The following is a 20,122-nucleotide window of genomic DNA, read 5'->3' as shown; positions in this document are numbered from 1 at the left end:
ATCCCTTCCACTTATTAAAAAAATTACCTGTAAAACAGCTTCAGGTAGGTTCTTCAGGAGGTATTCCAGAACAAGGCATTGTTATTGGAGGAGAGGACAGCTTCATGTATGTCATTGCTTCTGAAGACCGTCCAGTTGGAGAAGATATAGAGGTGGAAGACAGTGATGATGTTGATCCTGACCCTGTGTAGGCCTATGAGGGTTAATGCAGGTAGTGTTTTTGTGTTAGTTTTTAACATAAAAGCTTACAAAGTAAAAAAAAGAAAACTGAGAATAAAATATTTTTGTACAACTGTACAATCTGTGTTTTAAGCTAACTGTTATTACAAGAGTTAAAAAATTAAGAAAAATTAAGTTTATAAAGTCAAAATGTAACAGCTAAGGTTAATTTATAATTGAAGAAAGAAAAAATATATGTAGTACAGTCCAAGTGTACAGTGTTTAATAAAGACTGCAGTAGTGCACAGTATTGTTCTAGCCTTCACATTCAGCCACCAGTCTTTCACTCACTCGAGTTAATTCCCATCCTGCAAGCTCCATTCATCCTAAGTCCCCTATTTGGGTTTACCATATGCCATATTTTATCTTTTATGCCCTATTTTTACTGTTCTTTTTCTATGTTTAGGTGCACAGATACCATTGTGTTGCAATTGCCTGCAGTATTTAGTGTAGTAACTTGTGGTACAGGTTTGTAGCCTAGGAGCAGTAGGCCATACTATACAGCCTAGGTGTGTAGTAGGCTGTTACATCTAAGTCTGTGTAAATGCACTTTTGTCATTCATGCAAAGACACGATCATCTTATGACATATTTCTAAGAACGTATCTATGTTAATTGATGAATGACTGTACTTGATCACATTTTATCAGCAATTGATGCAGACCGTAATCTGGACATAATGTAGCGCCACTATTCACTATTGCTAATGCAGTAACATTCTCGAAAGCCGCAGTGGATGAATTAAAACCAGAAGTTGTAAATGCCTGCTAGAGGAACTTACGGAGTGAAGTCATGAATGATTTTAAAGGCTTCTCTGGCATCAGTGGAGAAGTTAGGAAAACCATTCATGCAGCAAGACAAGTTGATGGAGAACGGTTGCCAACATGCTTGCTGAAGTGGCAGAAGATACTGAAGGCCATCAGAAAGTGTTAACAAATGAATTGGAAGAACTTGAGTCGTCTGCAGAGAAAGGTGAAGAAATGAAGCAGAACCAGCACTGTGGACATAATCGAGATGTGCTGAAGTGTTTCAAATTGCACAGGCATTAAAAGAATTATGGAATATCTTAGGATGGAATGCAATGTTAAAATTACTCGTGTTTTCACCGAAGAATTATAGCCTCTGCAGCAACAGTTTGATTAAAAGAAAGAAAACAACAACTGATTGCAGTGTTCTTCCAGCAGGTCTTGGCAAATAAAACAAAAATCTTCAATTCCCCATAACCCCCAAACAGCACCATGTGGTCCCGACACCCAACAAAAAATACATTGTCATGGCGCAATGCTCTGAGATCACTTGAAGCAGGTGACCCTCCTCCTGATGTACCTTCAGAAGGGCAGTAGTAGCCTAATGATACGTCAAAATGTCTGCGTCATTTGCCTCACTTCATGTCATCCCATAGTCACCGTGTCATCTCACATTACCACAGGAAGTACTGTACAGTAAGGTATTTTGAGAGAGAGATGGAGACCACAGTCACATGACTTTTGTTACAACCTGTTGTCGTAATTGTTGTATTTTATCGGTAGTTATGGTTGTTAATCACATGGTGCCCAGTTTATAAGTCAAACTGTATTTCCGGTGTGTGTGTGTGTGTATGTATGTATGCATGCATAGTAAAAAAAACAGTATATATAGGGTTGTGTATTTGCAGTATTAGGCATTCACTGGGGGGTCCTGACACTATCCCCTGCAGATACGGGGGAACTACTATACACATTTGGAGAGAGACATTTTCTTCCATAAATCTACAGAAAATCAGATATTCATTGTTGAAATACCTTAAGGGTTTACAGGATATGAGTAAAGAACATACAGCCAGCTGCACCTTTTGGTGAGCTTATGGAGGGGGATCGTCTCTACCTCTAAGCTGTCTGGCCCTGGTGAGGGGGGTGGATTTTCAAGGGCAACAAGGTCTTCTGAAGCTGCTCCTAAATGCAAAGCTCTGATGTGGGGCTCTCAGGGCACTTGCTGCTCCTGTGGCTCCAGCTGCTACCCCTGCTCCCTGAGAAGAGCCCCCAGTAGCCCAACTCTTGGTACATGGGATATAGGGCTGTTTTTATTACCTTGACCTTCTCCAGGTTTCAGGAGAAGCCTGGGCAAGGCTGTTAATGAACATATGTTCATTCTCTGGCTTTGGTGCCCAGACATCAATTTCCCGTAAGTCTGTGGAAGTTTGCTTATATAACTGGTGTACTATGGAGGCCTATCTGTGTGATTGTCAGGAAGAACTGGCCTGCTGTATTACTTGTATTTTTTTATTATTTTTTGAGACTGGGTCTTATCTGTCAGCCAGGCTGGAGTGCAGTCACACAATCATGGCCCACTGCAACCTCCACCTGATGCGTTTAGGCGATTCTCCCACCTCAGCCTCCCAAGTAGCTGCCACCACAGGAACACATCATCACACTTGGCTAATTTTTGCATTTTTTAATAGAGTGAGGATTTGACCATTGTGGCCAGGCTAGTTTTAAACTCCTGACCTCAGGTCATTCTCCTGCCTTGGCCTCCCAAAATGTTGGAATTACAGGCGTGAGCCAGTGCAATCTGCCACCTCCTGTATTTTTGTCAGTATATGAGTGTGTTTTAATCAAAGTATTCTGGTATTCTGGTACTCATAGTAGTTTATTCCATATGTGTTTGGCTTCTTGATATTTTCTGCCTCAAAAGATACATATGAATGAATTCTCCTTGGAGAATTATCTTTGCCACTTAATTTATTTGGTCCTCAGTGTTACTTTATCTATCATAAATATAGGCAGTCTTTCTTTAATTTTGTTTATATCTTCTGCCTTATATTTGGTATTTGTCAATTTCTTTATTTTCAGATTTTTTTCTTCTTTTCTGGCAAGTAATGTATGGCTGGTTTTGTTTTAAAATTAAATATTTCAGGCTAGGCATGGTGGCTCATGCCTGTAATTCCAGATTTTGGCTGGCCAAGGCAACAGGATCATTTGAGGCCAGAAGTTCGAGTTCAGCCTGGGCTATAACATAAGGAGACCTTGTCTGTACCAAACAAAAAAACAAGAAAGAAACAAAACGCAAATTGTCTTAAAGTAAAGTAAAGTCATATATTTCTGTCATTGATAAGAAATTTAGCACACTTATGTATCCTCTTGCAGTTTACTACTTTGTCATTTAACAGTTTTGTTTAATATCAGTGTAACATCATTGATATGATGCATGTTTTACTTTGTATTATAGTTTTTAGCTACTTTATCGATTATGCTGCTGGTCAGTTTTTTTGTTAATTTGATAGATTGTTGGTTTATAGTTCTGATTATCAACTTACGACTGATTATTATTGAGCCTGTATTTATTTATATATATATATATCTTGATGTTTTCTCTTCAATATCTTTTTTCTTTTTCAACATTCATTCAGAATCGGGAGGCATGTGCCCATTTGTTAGAAAGGTATATTGCATGATGCTGAGGTTTAGGGTATGACTGAACTCACCACTCAGGTAGTAGCACGGTACCCAATTGGTAGGTTTTCAGCCCTTGCCCCCAGCCTTCTCTCCTCTCTCTAATAGTCCCAAGTGTCTTTTGTTCCCATCCTTATGTTCATATGTACTCAATGATTATTTCCCCGTTGTGAGAACATGTGGTGTTTGTTTTTCTATTTCTGTATTTGTTTGCTTAGGATAATGGTCTCCAGCTGAACCTATGTTGCTGCAAAGTGAATGATTTTGTTTTTTTCTGTGGCTTCATAGTATTCTATGGTGTATATGTAGTACATTTTCTTCATCCAGTCAACTACTGATGGTTATTTATGTTGGTTCCATGTCTTGCTATTGTGAATAGTGGGTCAGCGAACATAGGCATTGATGTGTCATTACGACAGAGTATATTCCTTTGGGTACATACCTGGTAATGGGATTGCTAGGACAAATAGTTTTGTTTTCAGCTCTTTGAGGAATAGCCACACTGTTGTCCACAATGGTTGAACTAATTTACCGTCCCTCCAATAATGTAAAAATGTTCTTTTTTCTTTGCAACTTCACTAGCACCTGTTATTTTTGGACTTTCTAATACTATCCATTCTGACTGGTGAGATGTTATCTCCTTGTGGTTTTAGTTTGCATTTCTCTGGTGATTAATGATGGTAAACCTTTATGTCGGTTAGCTGCTGGCTTGTCTTCTTTTGAGAAGTGTCTGTTCATACCCTTTGCCCACTTTTTAATGAGTTTATTTGTTTTTTGTTGATCTCATTAAGTTCCTTCTGCATTCTGGATATTAGATTTTTGTCGGATACATAGTTTGTGAATATTTTCTCCCATTCTGTAGGATATCTGTTTACTTCCTTAATATTTTGTCTTGCTGTGCAGAAACTCTTTGGCTTAAATAGGTCCCACTTACCAATTTTTGTTTTCTTGAAATTGCTTTTGATGACTTAGCCATAAATTCTTTGCCAGGGCCAATGTCAAGAAAGGCATTTCCTAGGTTTCCTTCTAGGATTTTCCTAATTTGAGGTCTTACATTTAAATGTTTAACTCATATTGAGTTGATTTTTGTATATGGTGATATGAAGGGGTCCAGTTTCATTCTTCATGTAGACAAAGTTATCCCAGCACCATTTATTGAATAAAGTGTCTTGTCCTCATTGCTTAGTTTTTGTCAACTTTGTTAAAAATCAGCTGATTGTAGTTGTGTGGCTTTATTTCTGGGTTCTCTACTTCTGTTTTATTTGACTATGTGTCCGTTTTTGTACCAGTACCACGCTGTTTTTGTTACTAGAGTCTTGTAGTGTAGTTTGAAGTTCGTCAATGTGATGGCTCCAGCTTTGTCCTTTTCATTTAAAATTACTATGGCTATTTGGGCTCTTTGTGTCTCGGCGCGCAGGGACCCAGCGAGGGGCGAGGGCAGCTCTGAACCAACCCCGATCCTCCCCACTCCCACCTCACGCTTCCCAGAAAGCTTGTCCCTGTCACTCCACCAAGCTGGATCGGGAGCCCCGCCATGCCGAGGGTATCTCCCAGGGCCCCAGCTGGTGTGGCCAGGCCCCAGGAGTAGGATGGGGCTCCCCCTATGAAGGCTCGTGGCAGCCAGAACTGATACAGTCCCCCTGGTCTGGGGCCAAGATGCCAGCTGAGGAGGGCAGGAGTGTCTGGAGCCGTGGTTAGTGCCTCAGTGAAAGTGGCAGCTGAGGGTTCAGCCCTTTGTAACACACATTAGAACAGACAGGATGCCAAGCGTGTGGTCGGCATGCAGGGCAACACCACCTCCATCATTAATCCTAAACAGACAAGGATGTCCCCAAAAGCTTCACCTTTGACTACTACTGGTCACACACTTCGGTGAAAGATCCCGTTTGCATCTCAGTAGCAAGTGTATCGGCACATTGGACCTGCTGCTCCATGCCTTTGAAGGCTACAACGTGTGCATCTTTGCCTACAGGCAAACTGGGGCTGGGAAATCCTATGCCATGATGGGGCAGCAGGAGCCAGGGTAGCAGAGGATGATGCCACAGCTCTCTGGATGACTACTTCTCACATTAGTGAGAACCAGAGTGCTCAGCTATCCTACTCTGTGGAGGTGAGCTATTTGGAGATCTGTTGTGAGTGGGTACGAGACCTCTTGAACCCTGAGAGTTGAGATTCCCTGTGGGACCGGGAGCACCACATCCTGGGCTTCTGCATGCAGGCCCCGTCCAAATTGGCTGTGACCTCCTACGCAGACATTGCTGACCTCATAGACTGTGGAAATAAAGCATGGACTGTGGCTGCCACTAACATGAATGAGACCAGCAGCCGTTCACATGCTCTCTTTACCGTTGTCTTCACACAGCGCTGCCTTAACCAGCTCACTGGGCTGGACTTGGTCAGGTCAGTAAGATCATTTTTGTGGACCTTGCTGGGAGTGAGTGGCTGACTCCTCAGGGACCCGGGGCATGCGCCTGAAGGAGGGCACCATCAGTAAGTCTCTGACTACTTTAGGGAAGGTGATCTCGGCCCTTGCGGATATGCAGTCATAGAAGCAGAAGTCGGATTTTATCCCCTACAGAGACTCTGTGCTCACCTGGCTGCTCTGGGAAAATTTGGGTGGGATCTCATGCACAGCAATGATTGCAGCCCTGAGCCCTGCTGACATCAATTATGAGGAGACTCTCATCACCCTCAGGTATGGCGACCATACCAAGCAAATCTGCAATGCCATCAACAAGGACCCTAATGCCCAACTGATTAGAGAGCTGCAGGAGGAGGTGGCCCTGCCGCGGGAGCTACTGATGGCTCAGGGAATGTCAGCCTCTGCTCCGGAAGACCTGAAGGTGGAAGAAGAAGTGTCAGGCACCCTGCGAGCTGTATCGTCTGCCCCCTGCTCCAGTTTCACTCTCATCCCTAACTCCACATAATGGGGAGCTGGAGCCATGATTCTCCCCCAACACAGAGCCCCAGATTGGGCCTGAGGAAGCCATGGAGAGGCTGCAGAAGACAGAGAAGATTATAGCTGAGCTGAACGAGATGTGGGAGAAGCTGTGCAAGGCAGAAGCCCTGAGGACGGAAAGAGAAGTGTTGCTGGCATCACAAGCCAGAGTGGTGACTCCTGAAGGGACTAATTACCTAGAATACAAAGACTCACAAAACAGTGAGGGAAACAAATCAACTAGAAAATGGGCAAAAATGTGAGCAGACATTTTCACTGAACTGGACATAAAGATGCACTCCACTACTCCTGTAGAGTGGGGACTTGTGGTGTCTCTTCTGGGCGCACCCCTGGCCACTCATGGACCAATCAGCACGCACTTCCTCCCCTTGGAGGTCTATGAAAGTGCTGGGATCAGCCAGAGAAGGGCAGAAGACATCCAGACAACTAAGAGGACAGAAGTCATTTGACCATCACCTGCAGAGGTGTATTCTCTCTGCCGACAGGTGGAGCTGATGAGATGGCTGGCTACAGAGAGGACTTATCATCTCTGTTGAGAGCTGCAGAGGTGACCTGAGCAGCTGCAGAGAGGACCTACCCTCTCTGCTGATTGGTGCAGAGTCAAACTGCTGGCAAAGAGAAACCATTCTCCAGGGCCGCCTCCCCGCCACTGAGAGCTGTGGAGAAGGTCCTCTCCCACCTAGGAGCTATGGAGAGGACCCTTACCCTCTCCTGCTGGGGGGCTGTGGAGAGGACCTGCCAGCAGCGAGGAGCCACTCTCCAGGGCTGCCTCTCCTCTGAGAGGTGCAGACTTTACCGTCTCCTGCTGAAGAGCTGGGTAGAGGACTTACCCTCTCTTGCTGAAGAACTGCGGGGAGGACTTGCAGGCAACGAGGACCTACTGTCTTCAGGGCCTCTCCTCTGCTGAGAACTGAACACTTAATGGATGACCTAACTACAGAGAAGAGCTATGGTCTGCTGTGTGCTGTTCTAACATTTAATCAAGTTCGTCTTTATCTCGTTCACCTTTATTGTCTGCATATCTCATTGGTACCTCATTCTTCCTGGACACAGGCCAAGACAAGAACTTGGTGTGGGGCCACAGAGGTTTCTGGCCCAACCAGAAAATGGACACCTAAAGTCCCATAAGAGTCTCAATTTGCATTTCCTTAGTGGTTAGTGATGTTGAGCATTTTTCTCATGTTAGTTGCCATCTTTATATCCACTTCAGTGAAAACGTGTGCTCATATTTTTGCCCATTTTCTAGTTGATTTGTTCGTCTCGCTGTTTTGTGAGTGTTTGCATTCTAGGTAACTAGTCCTTCCAGGAGTCACCACTCTGGCTCGTCTGAACTGAAATGTCTCTCATCCTTGTGTGAGTTGTGGTAATGGTTTAACTGAGCTCTTTGACCAGCCTCATGGAGTTTCACCCTATTCACGTGAGGCTTAGTATTAAGGAAGAGACTAGAGGAGAACCCTCTGCAGATTTCTGGAGTTCTTTTTGTGATTTTTTTTTTTTAAGACAGTCTTGCTCTGTCACCCAGGCTGGAGTGCAGTGGCACCTGAGGTTAAGTGACCTTCCCACCTGAAACTCCCAGATTACTGGTACTACGGATGTGCACCACCACACCCAGCTAATTTTTTTTAAGATATGGGATCTTACTATGTTGCCCAGGCTTGTCACAAACTCCTGGATTGAAGTGATCTGCCCTCCTTGGCCTCCCAAAGTGCTGAGTTTACAGGTGTGAGACACTGTGTCCGGCCTGTGATCAAGTCTCTTGGTACTTTTTATTTTCAAAATTCCGGCTCTTTCTCCTGCCAAACTCTGATCTCTGTTTCCTCAACTCAGTGAGATGCTGTGCTCTGCTGAAATTTCCCTTTCCTGGCTTCAGTCTGGAAGGTGCCTCAGGCAGAAAGTCAGGGTAATGATGGGACTCACATCATTTGTTTCCCTTCTTTCAGGGATCATCATCCTATCGTGTCCATTGCTTGCAAACTGTTGTCTCATATATTTTGTCCAGTTTTCTAGTTGTTTGTTGATGGAAAAGTAAATTTAGTCCCAGTTACTCTTTTTTTTTGTTTTAGATGGCGTCTTGCTCTTTTTCCCGGGCTGTAGTACAGTGGCAAGATCTCGGCTCATTGCAACCTTCTACTCCTGAGTTCAAAGCAATTCTCCTGGCTCAGCCTCCTGAGAAGCTAGGGACTACAGGTGCCCGCCATCACGTCCAGCTAATGTTTGTACTTTTAGTAGAGATGAGATTTCACCATATTGGTCAGGCTGCTCTGAAACTCCTGACCTTAGGTGATCCACCCGCCTCAGCCACCCAAAGTGCTGGGATTATAGGTATGAGTGCCTGGCCCCAGTTACTCTTCATATCCAGAAGCAAGCACATTGATCTGTTCTTTCAGTAGGTGTGATATACACACAAACACTGGCTTGTGCAGGGCTAGGGGTGCCCGTGGCTTGGAAGGAGGAGGAAGATGGTTGGACACTGGTTCCCCTCTCTTCTTACTTTCTGAAGGATTTTCAGTTGTGTCCTGGACTGGTTTCCCAGACTACATACATCCAGACACATAGAGCCTATAGAGTGAAATACCGGACCTGCTTCTGTAGGGTTTCAAAGACGAGGATATGAGCATCCGTTTTACATGATGTGTGCAAATATATGTGTGTGTGTGTGGGTGTATATATATACACCCACACACACACACTGACCTGTTTATATATAAATTGTAAAATACATTAAAAATACACATATATACAAATATATATATAATGTGTATGTTTTATATAATACATATACATATAAACATAAAACTTGCACACATTATGTGTGTGTGTATATATATGTGTGTGTATAAATGTGTGTGTGTGTGTATGTATATATATTTGGGCCGTAGAGTCAAGGTCATAATTAAAAGAGCCCTCAGCTGGAAGTCAGGTCAACCTTGGTTTGAATCCAGTCTCCTCCATTTACTGATGCTTCTGACTCTGGGCACCTCATAAGAACTCACGAAACAAATTTCCTCTAATATAAATTGAAGCTAAAATTATCTCATACTAAAGTTGGGGAAGAGGGGAAGGAGGAGGGCTAGGCATCCAATGAAACCCCTTTTGTAAACAAGAGAGCACTGTGCAATGTGAGGTGTTGCTGTTCGTTTTACACAGTGTTGTGTCTAGGAGACAGATGTTCCCAAATGCTGAGTCCTGCAGTGTGTCCTCCACACAACAGCCAGACAGTTCTTGCCAAAGCAGCAGTCAAGTCACCTCTTTTCTTCTTTGAAGCTAATCAATGGCAGCTCATTATGTGTAGATTAAAATCTGAACTTTTTCAAAGGCCTTTGAGGCTTTGTTACCCCAGAACCTCATCTCTAGCCACTCCCTTTCTCTCACTCTATGCTGAGTCCTCAAGGAGGCTTTTCTGTTTCTGGAACCCCATCCTCTCTCATGTCTCATGGCTTCTCGAGCTAGGGCTCCCCTCTTCCTGGATCCCCAACCCCCCTCCTGAATGCCCATCTCCGTTCTTCTAGAATCTGTCCCTCTCCACCTTTGGCCAGTGGCTGCCTGCATCTTATCCTGAAGGTCCTACTCAATGCCCTTCTTCTCAGGGAAGTCTTCCCAAGACCTCCATGCCGAGGCCCTGCCTGGGATTCTGTCTCCTGACAGCAGCTCTCTCTCTCCTTGACGGCAACTGGTCTAGCTTCTGAGTGCACCCTGGCTGGGTGTCCTCTTTTTCATTTGCTGCTTCCCCACCAGACTGACAGCTCCATGAGGGAAGGGCTGAATTCATTCCTTCTCATCCCCAGGGGCCTCATGAAGGGCCTGGTCACTCAAGAGGAAACTGAAAGGACTTCAGTGCTTCATAAAGTGGACAAGATATATTTTCTTTTGAAAATTTAAGCTGCCCTCTAGTGGAAAATGCAATCCAAGATTCCGGCCTGGCTTTTCTTTTCCATTTTCTTCATGGGGGGAGCCCCAGACTCTCCAATCAGAGTGGCAGAGACCTAGTGTCTCTCCTCTCCCTGCAGTCTGTGGCAAGGTAGGCCACCTTTTTCTCCTACAGAAGACGCTCAGGCCCACCCAGGCTCGGTACAACTGCTGATGGAGAGACAAGCCTCACCCCGATGGGCGCCCTCCTAGGACAGGGGCTCTCTCCCTCCCTTTCTCTGCTGTTTAGAATATGCACTGTCTGTCCTGGTCCGTATCTGCTCTCAAAGCATTCACATAAGGATCCAGTAACAACTTATAGTGGGACCCTCGTCTCCCAGGGGATCAAAGCGCATTGCAATTTCTGTTCTTGGGGAAGCTGATAGTCCGATTTGGAGGCAGAGGACACCAAATACAGGCAGCCTTCACCGACCCTGACTCAGGCAGTGATACTGCTGATGAATCTGTGATTACTGCAGGCAGCTGGGTGCAGAGCCTCATGGTCCAGGCCCCCGGTACTTGACTCTTAAACCAAAGCCATTTTGCTAATGACATAGTGATGTCACATTCTATAGAAGAGGAAAAGTATTATTTAGTTTTTCCCATTACTAAGTCAGGCTTAGTTGTAGGTGCTAGCAATACAAAAGGGAACAGGACATGTGTCCTACTTGGAAGAACTCACAGCCCCTGTCACAATATATCAAGTGGCCAAGTCTCAGAAACTGCAAACTGGTGGTCTGTAGATACGTTTATTTGGCTGGCATGGTGTTTAACATTTTTGAAACCCGTTGGTCACATTTTCTTTTCTTTATGAGACAGAGTCTCACTCTGTTTTCCAGCCTGGAGTGCAGTGATGTGATCTTGGCTTACTGCAACCTCTGCCTCCTGGGTTAAAACAATTATCACGCCTCAGCCTCCCAAGTAGCTGCGATTACAGGTGCCCGCCACCATACCTGGCTAATTTTTTTGTAATTTTAGTAGAGATGGGTTTTCGCCATGTTGACCAGGCTGGTCTGGAATTCCTGGCCTCAAGCAGTCTGCCTCCCAAAGTGCTAGGATTATAGGTGTGAGCCACTGAGCCCGGCCTCTTGGTCACGTTTCAGTACGAAGATATCTTTAAAAATCTTGATTTCTGACTTTTCTTGAAAGGTCACCCTAACAACACTGGGTTCACACCCCACTGCACATACACCAGTGGCCGCTTCTCTGCTTGGTATTAGCTTGGCTTTTGGGGGCATTTATGTTTGCGACTCCTGTATTAGGGGCAGTGAGAGGGGAGCAGTTAATTGTGGAGATGGGTAGGGTAGGTGAAGGCTTCTCAGAGGGCGACTTCCCAGAGGCTCTCCCAGCAGTGGGAGTGCAAGACAGTTGGGGCCCACACATGCTGTGGCAGGGAGGTAGGATGAAGCTGAGGCATCCGCGCTGGAAGAAGGGCTATGCTGGGATCTGGCTTTGCAGCACAGTGAAGGTGAATCACAGACAAGAACCCACATCAAGTTTTCCAGCAGGAATGTGAAAACTGATAAAGCCTCAGGAGAGAGGTCAGTTCAGAAGGACTTTGCATCAAATGTGAATGATGTCACTTGGGGACTGGGTATCTTGCCACACACAGATTCTGATCCCGCAGGTCTGGGGTTGGGGTGGGAGAGACTGCATTTCCAACAATCTCCTCCTGGTCCCTGCACTGTGCCCTGAGTAGTTTGGCCTTAGAATGGAGGTTGCAGTCTGGTGGGCCATGGGACAATTTGGCCTGGGAAATAGTTTTTCTGGCTTGTATAGTGTTTAAATTTTTTAAAAATTAGTTGCTAAGTTTAAAATCAGGTGTTTTGCATAAAAGTCTGAATTTGTCTCCCCCCAGCATTTTCTATCACATTGTTACAATTTTTTTTTTTTTTTTTTCCGAGATTCAGAGTCACTCTGTGGCCCAGGCTGTAGTGCAATGTTGTGATCTCAGCTCACTGCAGCCTCTGCCTCCCAGGTTCAAGCAATTCTCCTCCCTCAGCTTCCTGAGTAGCTGGGACCACAGGCACATGCCACGAGGCCTGGCTAATTTTTGTATTTTTAAGGCAGATGGGGTTTCATCATGTTGGCCAGACTGGTCTCGAACTCCTGACCTCAAGTGGTCCACCTGCCTCAGTCTCCCAAAGTGCTGGGATTACAGGCGTGAGGCACTGCACCCAGCCTGCACTTTGTTTTATTGTTAGTATTTTTTTAATACTTGAAATTTGCTTGTTAATTGATGTTTTACTTGTTTGTTGGGTATTCTTCCTAGCCTGTGAACTCTGCGCAGGCAGGGACCTTGTCTGTCTCGTTTGCCCTGTTTCCCTTAAATCTAGAACAATGTCTGGTGCATAGTCTGGACTATATGTATTTATTATTTGTGGAATGAATGAGCAAATCTGCTTTCCTTTCCTGCATGACCACAGTGGTGGTCACACCTGCCCTAGGCCCTTGCCTAGTAAATACTCCTGGGAATCACCTCCATTCATGGAGTCAGAAAGGTGGGAAGAGAAATGAGAGCAAGAAGGAGTAGAGTAGTGCCCCTTATTCTCGGGATATGTTTCAAGATCCCCCATGACTGCTGGAAATCAAGGATAGTACTGAAACCTATATAAATTGCACTATGTTTTTTTGATCTGATAATCAAAATGGCTACTAAGTGATATGGGGGCCCATAAACTGATACCCTGAAATATGATGCTTTGTCAGGCTGAACTGAAGAAGCAGCTTCGAGGACTCGCTGACCTCCCCCCTTCCCCCATCTCTTAATCCTCTGTGTCTCTCCAAGCACAGAACAAAGTTCTCTGAGATTCCTTTATTCTGCCTAAAGTCTGAACCCACCAAAGAAGGAAGCAATCACCTCTGGTCACCTCCCTGAGTTTTCATTAACTGGATTCCATATTGCAGGAAGAAAGACTGAAGTCGGCCAAGGCACCTGGACAGACTTGTCACAAACCATTATCTTCTCTACAGGCCCAATAGGCTTTGTCCCAGACCACTGTGTGTTCTTTTTTTGTACTTACTTTTAATTCTTTTTTTTTTTTTTTTTTTTTTTGAGATGGACGTTCACTCTTGTCTCCTGGGCTGGAGTACAATGGCATGATCTCGGCTCACTGCAACCTCCACCTCCTGGGTTCAAGCCATTCTCCTGCCTCAGCCTCCTGGGCTGTTGGGATTATAGGCATGCGCCACCACACCTGGCTAAATTTTGTATTTTTTTTTAAGTAGAGATGGGGTTTTAGTGGAGCTGGGGTTGGCCAGGTGGGTCTTGAACTCCTGACCTCAGGTGATCCACCCACCTTGGCCTCCCAAAATGCTGGGATTACAGGCATGAGCCACCACGCCCGGCCTCACTCACTGTATGTTATTTAAGCCCATTGAATTCCCTGAAAATCATTTAGTACCCCCCCTCTAAAATCATCCATGCTTCTCTGCTTCCCTTTACCCTAAGCAGAAGGGTATAGAACCATCTGTACCTCATTGCATGGTAAGGTAATCAGTGTGATTTATGGGCATGTTAATAATTTTATAGGTCTTCTGTTAATCTGGCATTTGACAGTTAACTTCCAGTGAACCTTCAGAGGGTGAGTGTTGAGCTTTCCCTTGGCCCTGACAGTGCCAGTGTGATATGTTGGAAAAGGAATGAGTCATGCTACTCACAACAGCACACAATTTGAAACTGATGAATTGTTTATTTCTGGACTTTTCCACAATTGTTTATTTCTGGACTTTTTCACTTTCTCACTGCAGTTGACTGAGGTACTATAGTCAGTGAACTAGAAGGAGGACCGGGAAAGTGAGGACCCAGAGGCCAAGGGAGGGAAGACTACAGAGGTGGGTGGTCAGCAGAGTCAGTGCTGCTGTGGGGTGTGAGGAGTGGCCTCCAGAGGGGCCACTGGCCTCCAAGAAAGCAGGAGTGGGAAGGCACTATGCTGAGCAGTTTGAGGCTACAGAGAAAGAAAGAGAGCAGGATCTCAAGGCTGCAGATGGGCTTAAAGTGTTTTTAGGAGAACAGGTATTTTGGAGCGCATGTGTAGACATGTGGACCCAGTGATGAGAAAGAGAACAAAGCTATAAATAAGGCCGGGAAGAGCAGGTGGCAGCCACCTTAGGGCAGGTAGAAGGTTGTGATGGGCCACAGGTAGAGGGATTGAAATGGAGGAGGGAGAAAACCCTCTTCAATAGAAATGGGGTTTCACCATGTTGGCCAGGCTGGTCTCGAGCTCCTGACCCCAGGTGATCCACCCACCTCTGCCTTCCAAAATGCTGAGATTACAGGTGTGAGCCACTGCCCCTGGCCGTCAAGTTATACACTTTAAATGTATATAACTTGTATATGTTAATTATACCTCCATATAACTATAAAGAATGGTGCTGGGAAAAAAAAGAATGGTGCTGAAGTACTACTATTTCTTTAATAAATGTATACATTATATAATGGGCACTGCTGTAAATTATTAACAAATAATCTTCTTAATTTAATTGAAGTAGGTGTACTATTTTTATCTTCCCTTTATAGACGAGGAAGCTGAGGCACAGAGTGATTGTCACGCAGCCAGTAAGATACTGACGCCTTCTAAGGCTCATGTGCATCAGTGTTTGTGAGCAGTGGACCCTTGAGTACACTTTGGTCATCTGTGGGTCAAGTACTTCTGGTGGCCTGAACAGGGACAAAGAAATGGAAGGAAGGAGGGAAGGGAAGGAGAAAATCAAGGGGGAGGGAGAAAAAAGGTATCTGCTAACAGCTCAGTTACCTTCCCTGAAACCACTTCTGGAAAATACTCTACATTCTAAATGCTACCCTTCTTAGCATTACTTATTTGTAGTATTTTTTTAAAACTCTATACACAGAATAGATATGCCACTGGTCGAATCGTACCTTATGAACATTATATAAGCCCAAACCTAATGTGATTGCATTTCTGATTTTCCTTAGACACAGTCATTGAAATCAGTGAGGAACCTATGCCTACTGAGGAAACCTTGTGGATTATAAGACTCTCTATCCCTGTTATTGAGGGGCGATTGACAACTATGTAGGAAATAAGGAGGGTTTACCATCTAGGGGAAGTCAGCTCCCTTTCTTTTTTTTTTTATTTTTTATATATTTTTTTTTTTTTTTTTTTTTTTTTTTTTTTTTTTTTTTTTTTTTTTTTTTAGGTTGGTTTCTTTTTTATTGAGAAATTTACTAATAAACCATTAGCATTACAATTTTTAATTAAAAAAATTTACATGTTATGATGTACGCAATTTGAATATCTACTTAACATTGTGTAAGGCTAATCAGCCAATGAACAATGCTTATTCATGCTTATTCTGTGTCAGAACATTTAAAATCTACGTGAGAAATTTCAGTATACAATCGTATTAACCATAATCCCATGCTGTACCACTAACCATCTTAAAGCATACATGAGTGGCATTTCATACACTGACAATATTGTGCAATCACTACCTCTACCTAATTCCAAACTTACCTCAAAGAAAATCCTGTGCCCATTAAGCAGACATGTCCCCTAAGCCCTCCTCCCAACCCTGAGAACCGTTAATCTGTCTTCTGTCCTATGGATTACTTGTCTAGATGTTTCATATAATGGAATCAATAATGTAACCTTGTGTCTGGAATCTTTTTTTTTTTTTTTTTTTTTTTTTTTAGACTGATATTAGAAATAAAGGGAGGTTAACCCATCTAAGGGGATAGTGCTCCCTTCTTTTTTTTTTTTTATTTTATATTTTTTTTTTTTTATTATACTTTAAGTTCTAGGGTACATGTGCATAACGTGCAGGTTTGTTACATATGTATACTTATGCCATGTTGGTGTGCTGCACCCATCAACTCGTCAGCACCCATCAATTCATCATTTATATCATGTATAAGTCCCCAGTGCAATCCCTCCCTCCTCCCCGCTCCCCATGATAGGCCCCAGTGTGTGATGTTCCCCTTCCCGAGTCCAAGTGATCTCATTGTTCAGTTCCCACCTATGAGTGAGAACATGCAGTGTTTGGTTTTCTCTTCTTGTGATAGTTTGCTAAGAATGATGGTTTCCAGCTGCATCCATGTCCCTACAAAGGACGCAAACTCATCCTTTTTTATGGCTGCATAGTATTCCATGGTGTATATGTGCCACATTTTCTTAATCCAGTCTGTCACAGATGGACATTTGAGTTGATTCCAAGTCTTTGCTATTGTGAATAGTGCCGCAATAAACATACGTGTGCATGTGTCTTTGTAGTAGAATAATTTATAATCCTTTGGGTATATACCCAGTAGTGGGATGGCTGGGTCATATGGTACATCTAGTTCTAGATCCTTGAGGAATTGCCATACTGTTTTCCATAATGGTTGAACTAGTTTACAATCCCAGCAACAGTGTAAAAGTGTTCCTATTTCTCCACATCCTCTCCAACACCTGCTGTTTCCTGACTTCTTAATGATTGCCATTCTAACTGGTGTGAGATGGTATCTCATTGTGGTTTTGATTTGCATTTCTCTGATGGCGAGTGATGATGAGCATTTTTTCATGTGTCTGTTGGCTGTATGAATATCTTCCTTTGAGAAATGTCTGTTCATATCCTTTCCCCACTTTTTGATGGGGTTGTTTGTTTTTTTCTTGTATATTTGTTTGAGTTCTTTGCAGATTCTGGATATTAGCCCTTTGTCAGATGAGTAGGTTGCAAAAATTTTCTCCCATTCTGTAGGTTGCCTGTTCACTCTGATGGTAGTTTCTTTTGCTGTGCAAAAGCTCTTTAGTTTAATTAGATCCCATTTGTCAATTTTTGCTTGTGCTGCCGTTGCTTTTGGTGTTTTAGACATGAAGTCCTTCATGCTAAAAACGCTCAATAAATTCAGTATTGATGGAATGTACCTCAAAATAATAAGAGCTATTTATGACAAACCCACAGCTAATATCATTCTGAATGGGCAAAAACTGGAAAAATTCCCTTTGAAAACTGGCACAAGAGAGGGATGCCCTCTCTCACCACTCCTATTCAACATAGTGTTGGAAGTTCTGGCTAGGGCAATCAGGCAAGAGAAAGAAATCAAGGGTATCCAGTTAGGAAAAGAAGAAGTCAAATTGTCCCTGTTTGCAGATGACATGATTGTATATTTAGAAAACCCCATCGTCTCAGCCCAAAATCTCCTTAAGCTGATAAGCAACTTCAGCAAAGTCTCAGGATACAAAATTAATGTGCAAAAATCACAAGCATTCTTATACACCAGTAACAGACAAGCAGAGAGCCAAATCAGGAATGAACTTCCATTCACAATTGCTTCAAAGAGAATAAAATACCTAGGAATCCAGCTTACAAGGGATGTAAAGGACCTCTTCAAGGAGAACTACAAACCACTGCTCAGTGAAATCAAAGAGGACACAAACAAATGGAAGAACATACCATGTTCATGGATAGGAAGAATAAATATCGCGAAAATGGCCATACTGCCCAAGGTTATTTATAGATTCAATGCCATCCCCATCAAGCTACCAATGAGTTTCTTCACAGAATTGGAAAAAACTGCTTTAAAGTTCATATGGAACCAAAAAAGAGCCCGCATTGCCAAGACAATCCTAAGTCAAAAGGACAAAGCTGGAGGCGTCATGCTACCTGACTTCAAACTATACTACAAGGCTACAGTAACCAAAACAGCATGGTACTGGTACCAAAACAGAGATATAGACCAATGGAACAGAACAGAGTCCTCAGAAATAATACCACACATCTACAGCCATCTGATCTTTGACAAACCTGAGAGAAACAAGAAATGGGGAAAGGATTCCCTATTTAATAAATGGTGCTGGGAAAATTGGCTAGCCATAAGTAGAAAGCTGAAACTGGATCCTTTCCTTACTCCTTATACGAAGATTAATTCAAGATGGATTAGAGACTTAAATGTTAGACCTAATACCATAAAATCCTAGAAGAAAATCTAGGTAGTACCATTCAGGACATAGGCATGGGCAAGGACTTCATGTCTAAAACACCAAAAGCTCCCTTTCTTAAAGGAGCTTTATGGAATTGTTTTGGAAAAAACTAAGATACTTGATTATTTTAACTTGCTAACTGTAGTATAAATCACAGGCTGTATGCTTTGCAGGAGAACTTGAGTGATTTCCACTGAATTAAAATTCAACTGTCTTCCAGCTGGATGTGGTGGTGCATGTCTGTAGTCCTAGCGACTCAGAAGGCTGAGACAGTAGGGTTGCTTGAGCCCCGGAGTTTGAGGTTGTGGTGAGCTATGATCGCACCACTGCACTCCAGCCTAGGTGACAGAGTGAGACCGTTTCTAAGACAAAAGCAAACAGCCTTCTTCTTCCCCAAAAAACCTCAAAGAGCAACAACAAAAATCTATAAAAGATCTTTTGTTGTTGTTGTTGTTGTTGTTTTTATTATACTTTAAGTGCTAGGGTACATGTGCATAACGTGCAGGTTTGTTATATATGTATACTTGTGCCATGTTGGTGTGCTGCACCCATCAACTCATCAGCACCCAACAACTCGTCACCACCCATCAACTCGTCATTTACATCAGGTATAACTCCCAATGCAATCCCTCCCCGCTCTCCCCTCCCCATGATAGGCCCCGGTGTGTGATGTTCCCCTTCCCAAGTCCAAGTGATCTCATTGTTCAGTTCCCACCTATGAGTGAGAACATGCGGTGTTTAGTTTTCTGTTCTTGTGATAGTTTGCTAAGAATGATACTTTCCAGCTGCATCCATGTCCCTACAAAGGACTCAAACTCATTCTTTTTTATGGCTGCATAGTATTCCATGGTGTATATGTGCCACATATTCTTAATCCAGTCTGTCACTGATGGACATTTGGGTTGATTCCAAGTCTTTGCTATTGTGAATAGTGCTGCAATAAACATACGTGTGCATGTGTCTTTATAGCAGCATGATTTGTAATCCTTTGGGTATATACCCAGTAATGGGATGGCTGGGTCATATGGTACTTCTAGTTCTAGATCCTTGAGGAATCGCCATACTGTTTTCCATAATGGTTGAACTAGTTTATAATCCCAACAGTGTAAAACTGTCCCTATTTCTCCACATCCTCTCCAGCACCTGTTGTTTCCTGACTTTTTAATGATTGCCATTCTAACTGGTGTTAGATGGTATCTCATTGTGGTTTTGATTTGCATTTCTCTGATGGCGAGTGATGATGAGCATTTTTTCATGTGTCTGTTGGCTGTATGAATGTCTTCTTTTGAGAAATGTCTGTTTATATCCTTTGCAAATTTTTGATGCGGTTGTTTGTTTTTTTCTTGTAAATTTGTTTGAGTTCTTTGTAGGTTCTGGATATTAGCCCTTTGTCAGATGGGTAGATTGCAAAAATTTTCTCCCATTCTCTAGGTTGCCTGTTCACTCTGATGGTAGTTTCTTTGGCTGTGCAGAAGCTCTTTAGTTTAATTAGATCCCATTTGTCAATGTTGGCTTTTGCTGCCATTGCTTTTGGTGTTTTAGACATGAAGTCCTTGCCCATGCCTATGTCCTGAATGGTATTACCTAGGTTTTCTTCTGGGGTTTTTATGGTTTTAGGTCTAACATTTAAGTCTCTAATCCATCTTGAATTAGTCTTCGTACAAGGGGTAAGGAAAGGATCCAGTTTCA

At 43.2% G+C, this 20,122-nt stretch overlaps 1 pseudogene; it reads left to right on the top strand.

Annotated features, from left to right (window-relative positions):
- Nucleotides 1-20,122, top strand: part of LOC104674316 — a 66,306-nt pseudogene that overhangs the window by 24,254 nt on the left and 21,930 nt on the right.

Source organism: Rhinopithecus roxellana, chromosome 20 (genome assembly GCF_007565055.1).
Source record: "Rhinopithecus roxellana isolate Shanxi Qingling chromosome 20, ASM756505v1, whole genome shotgun sequence".
In the NCBI taxonomy this organism is placed as follows: domain Eukaryota; kingdom Metazoa; phylum Chordata; class Mammalia; order Primates; family Cercopithecidae; genus Rhinopithecus; species Rhinopithecus roxellana.
This window is presented reverse-complemented; position numbering and strand designations above follow the sequence as displayed.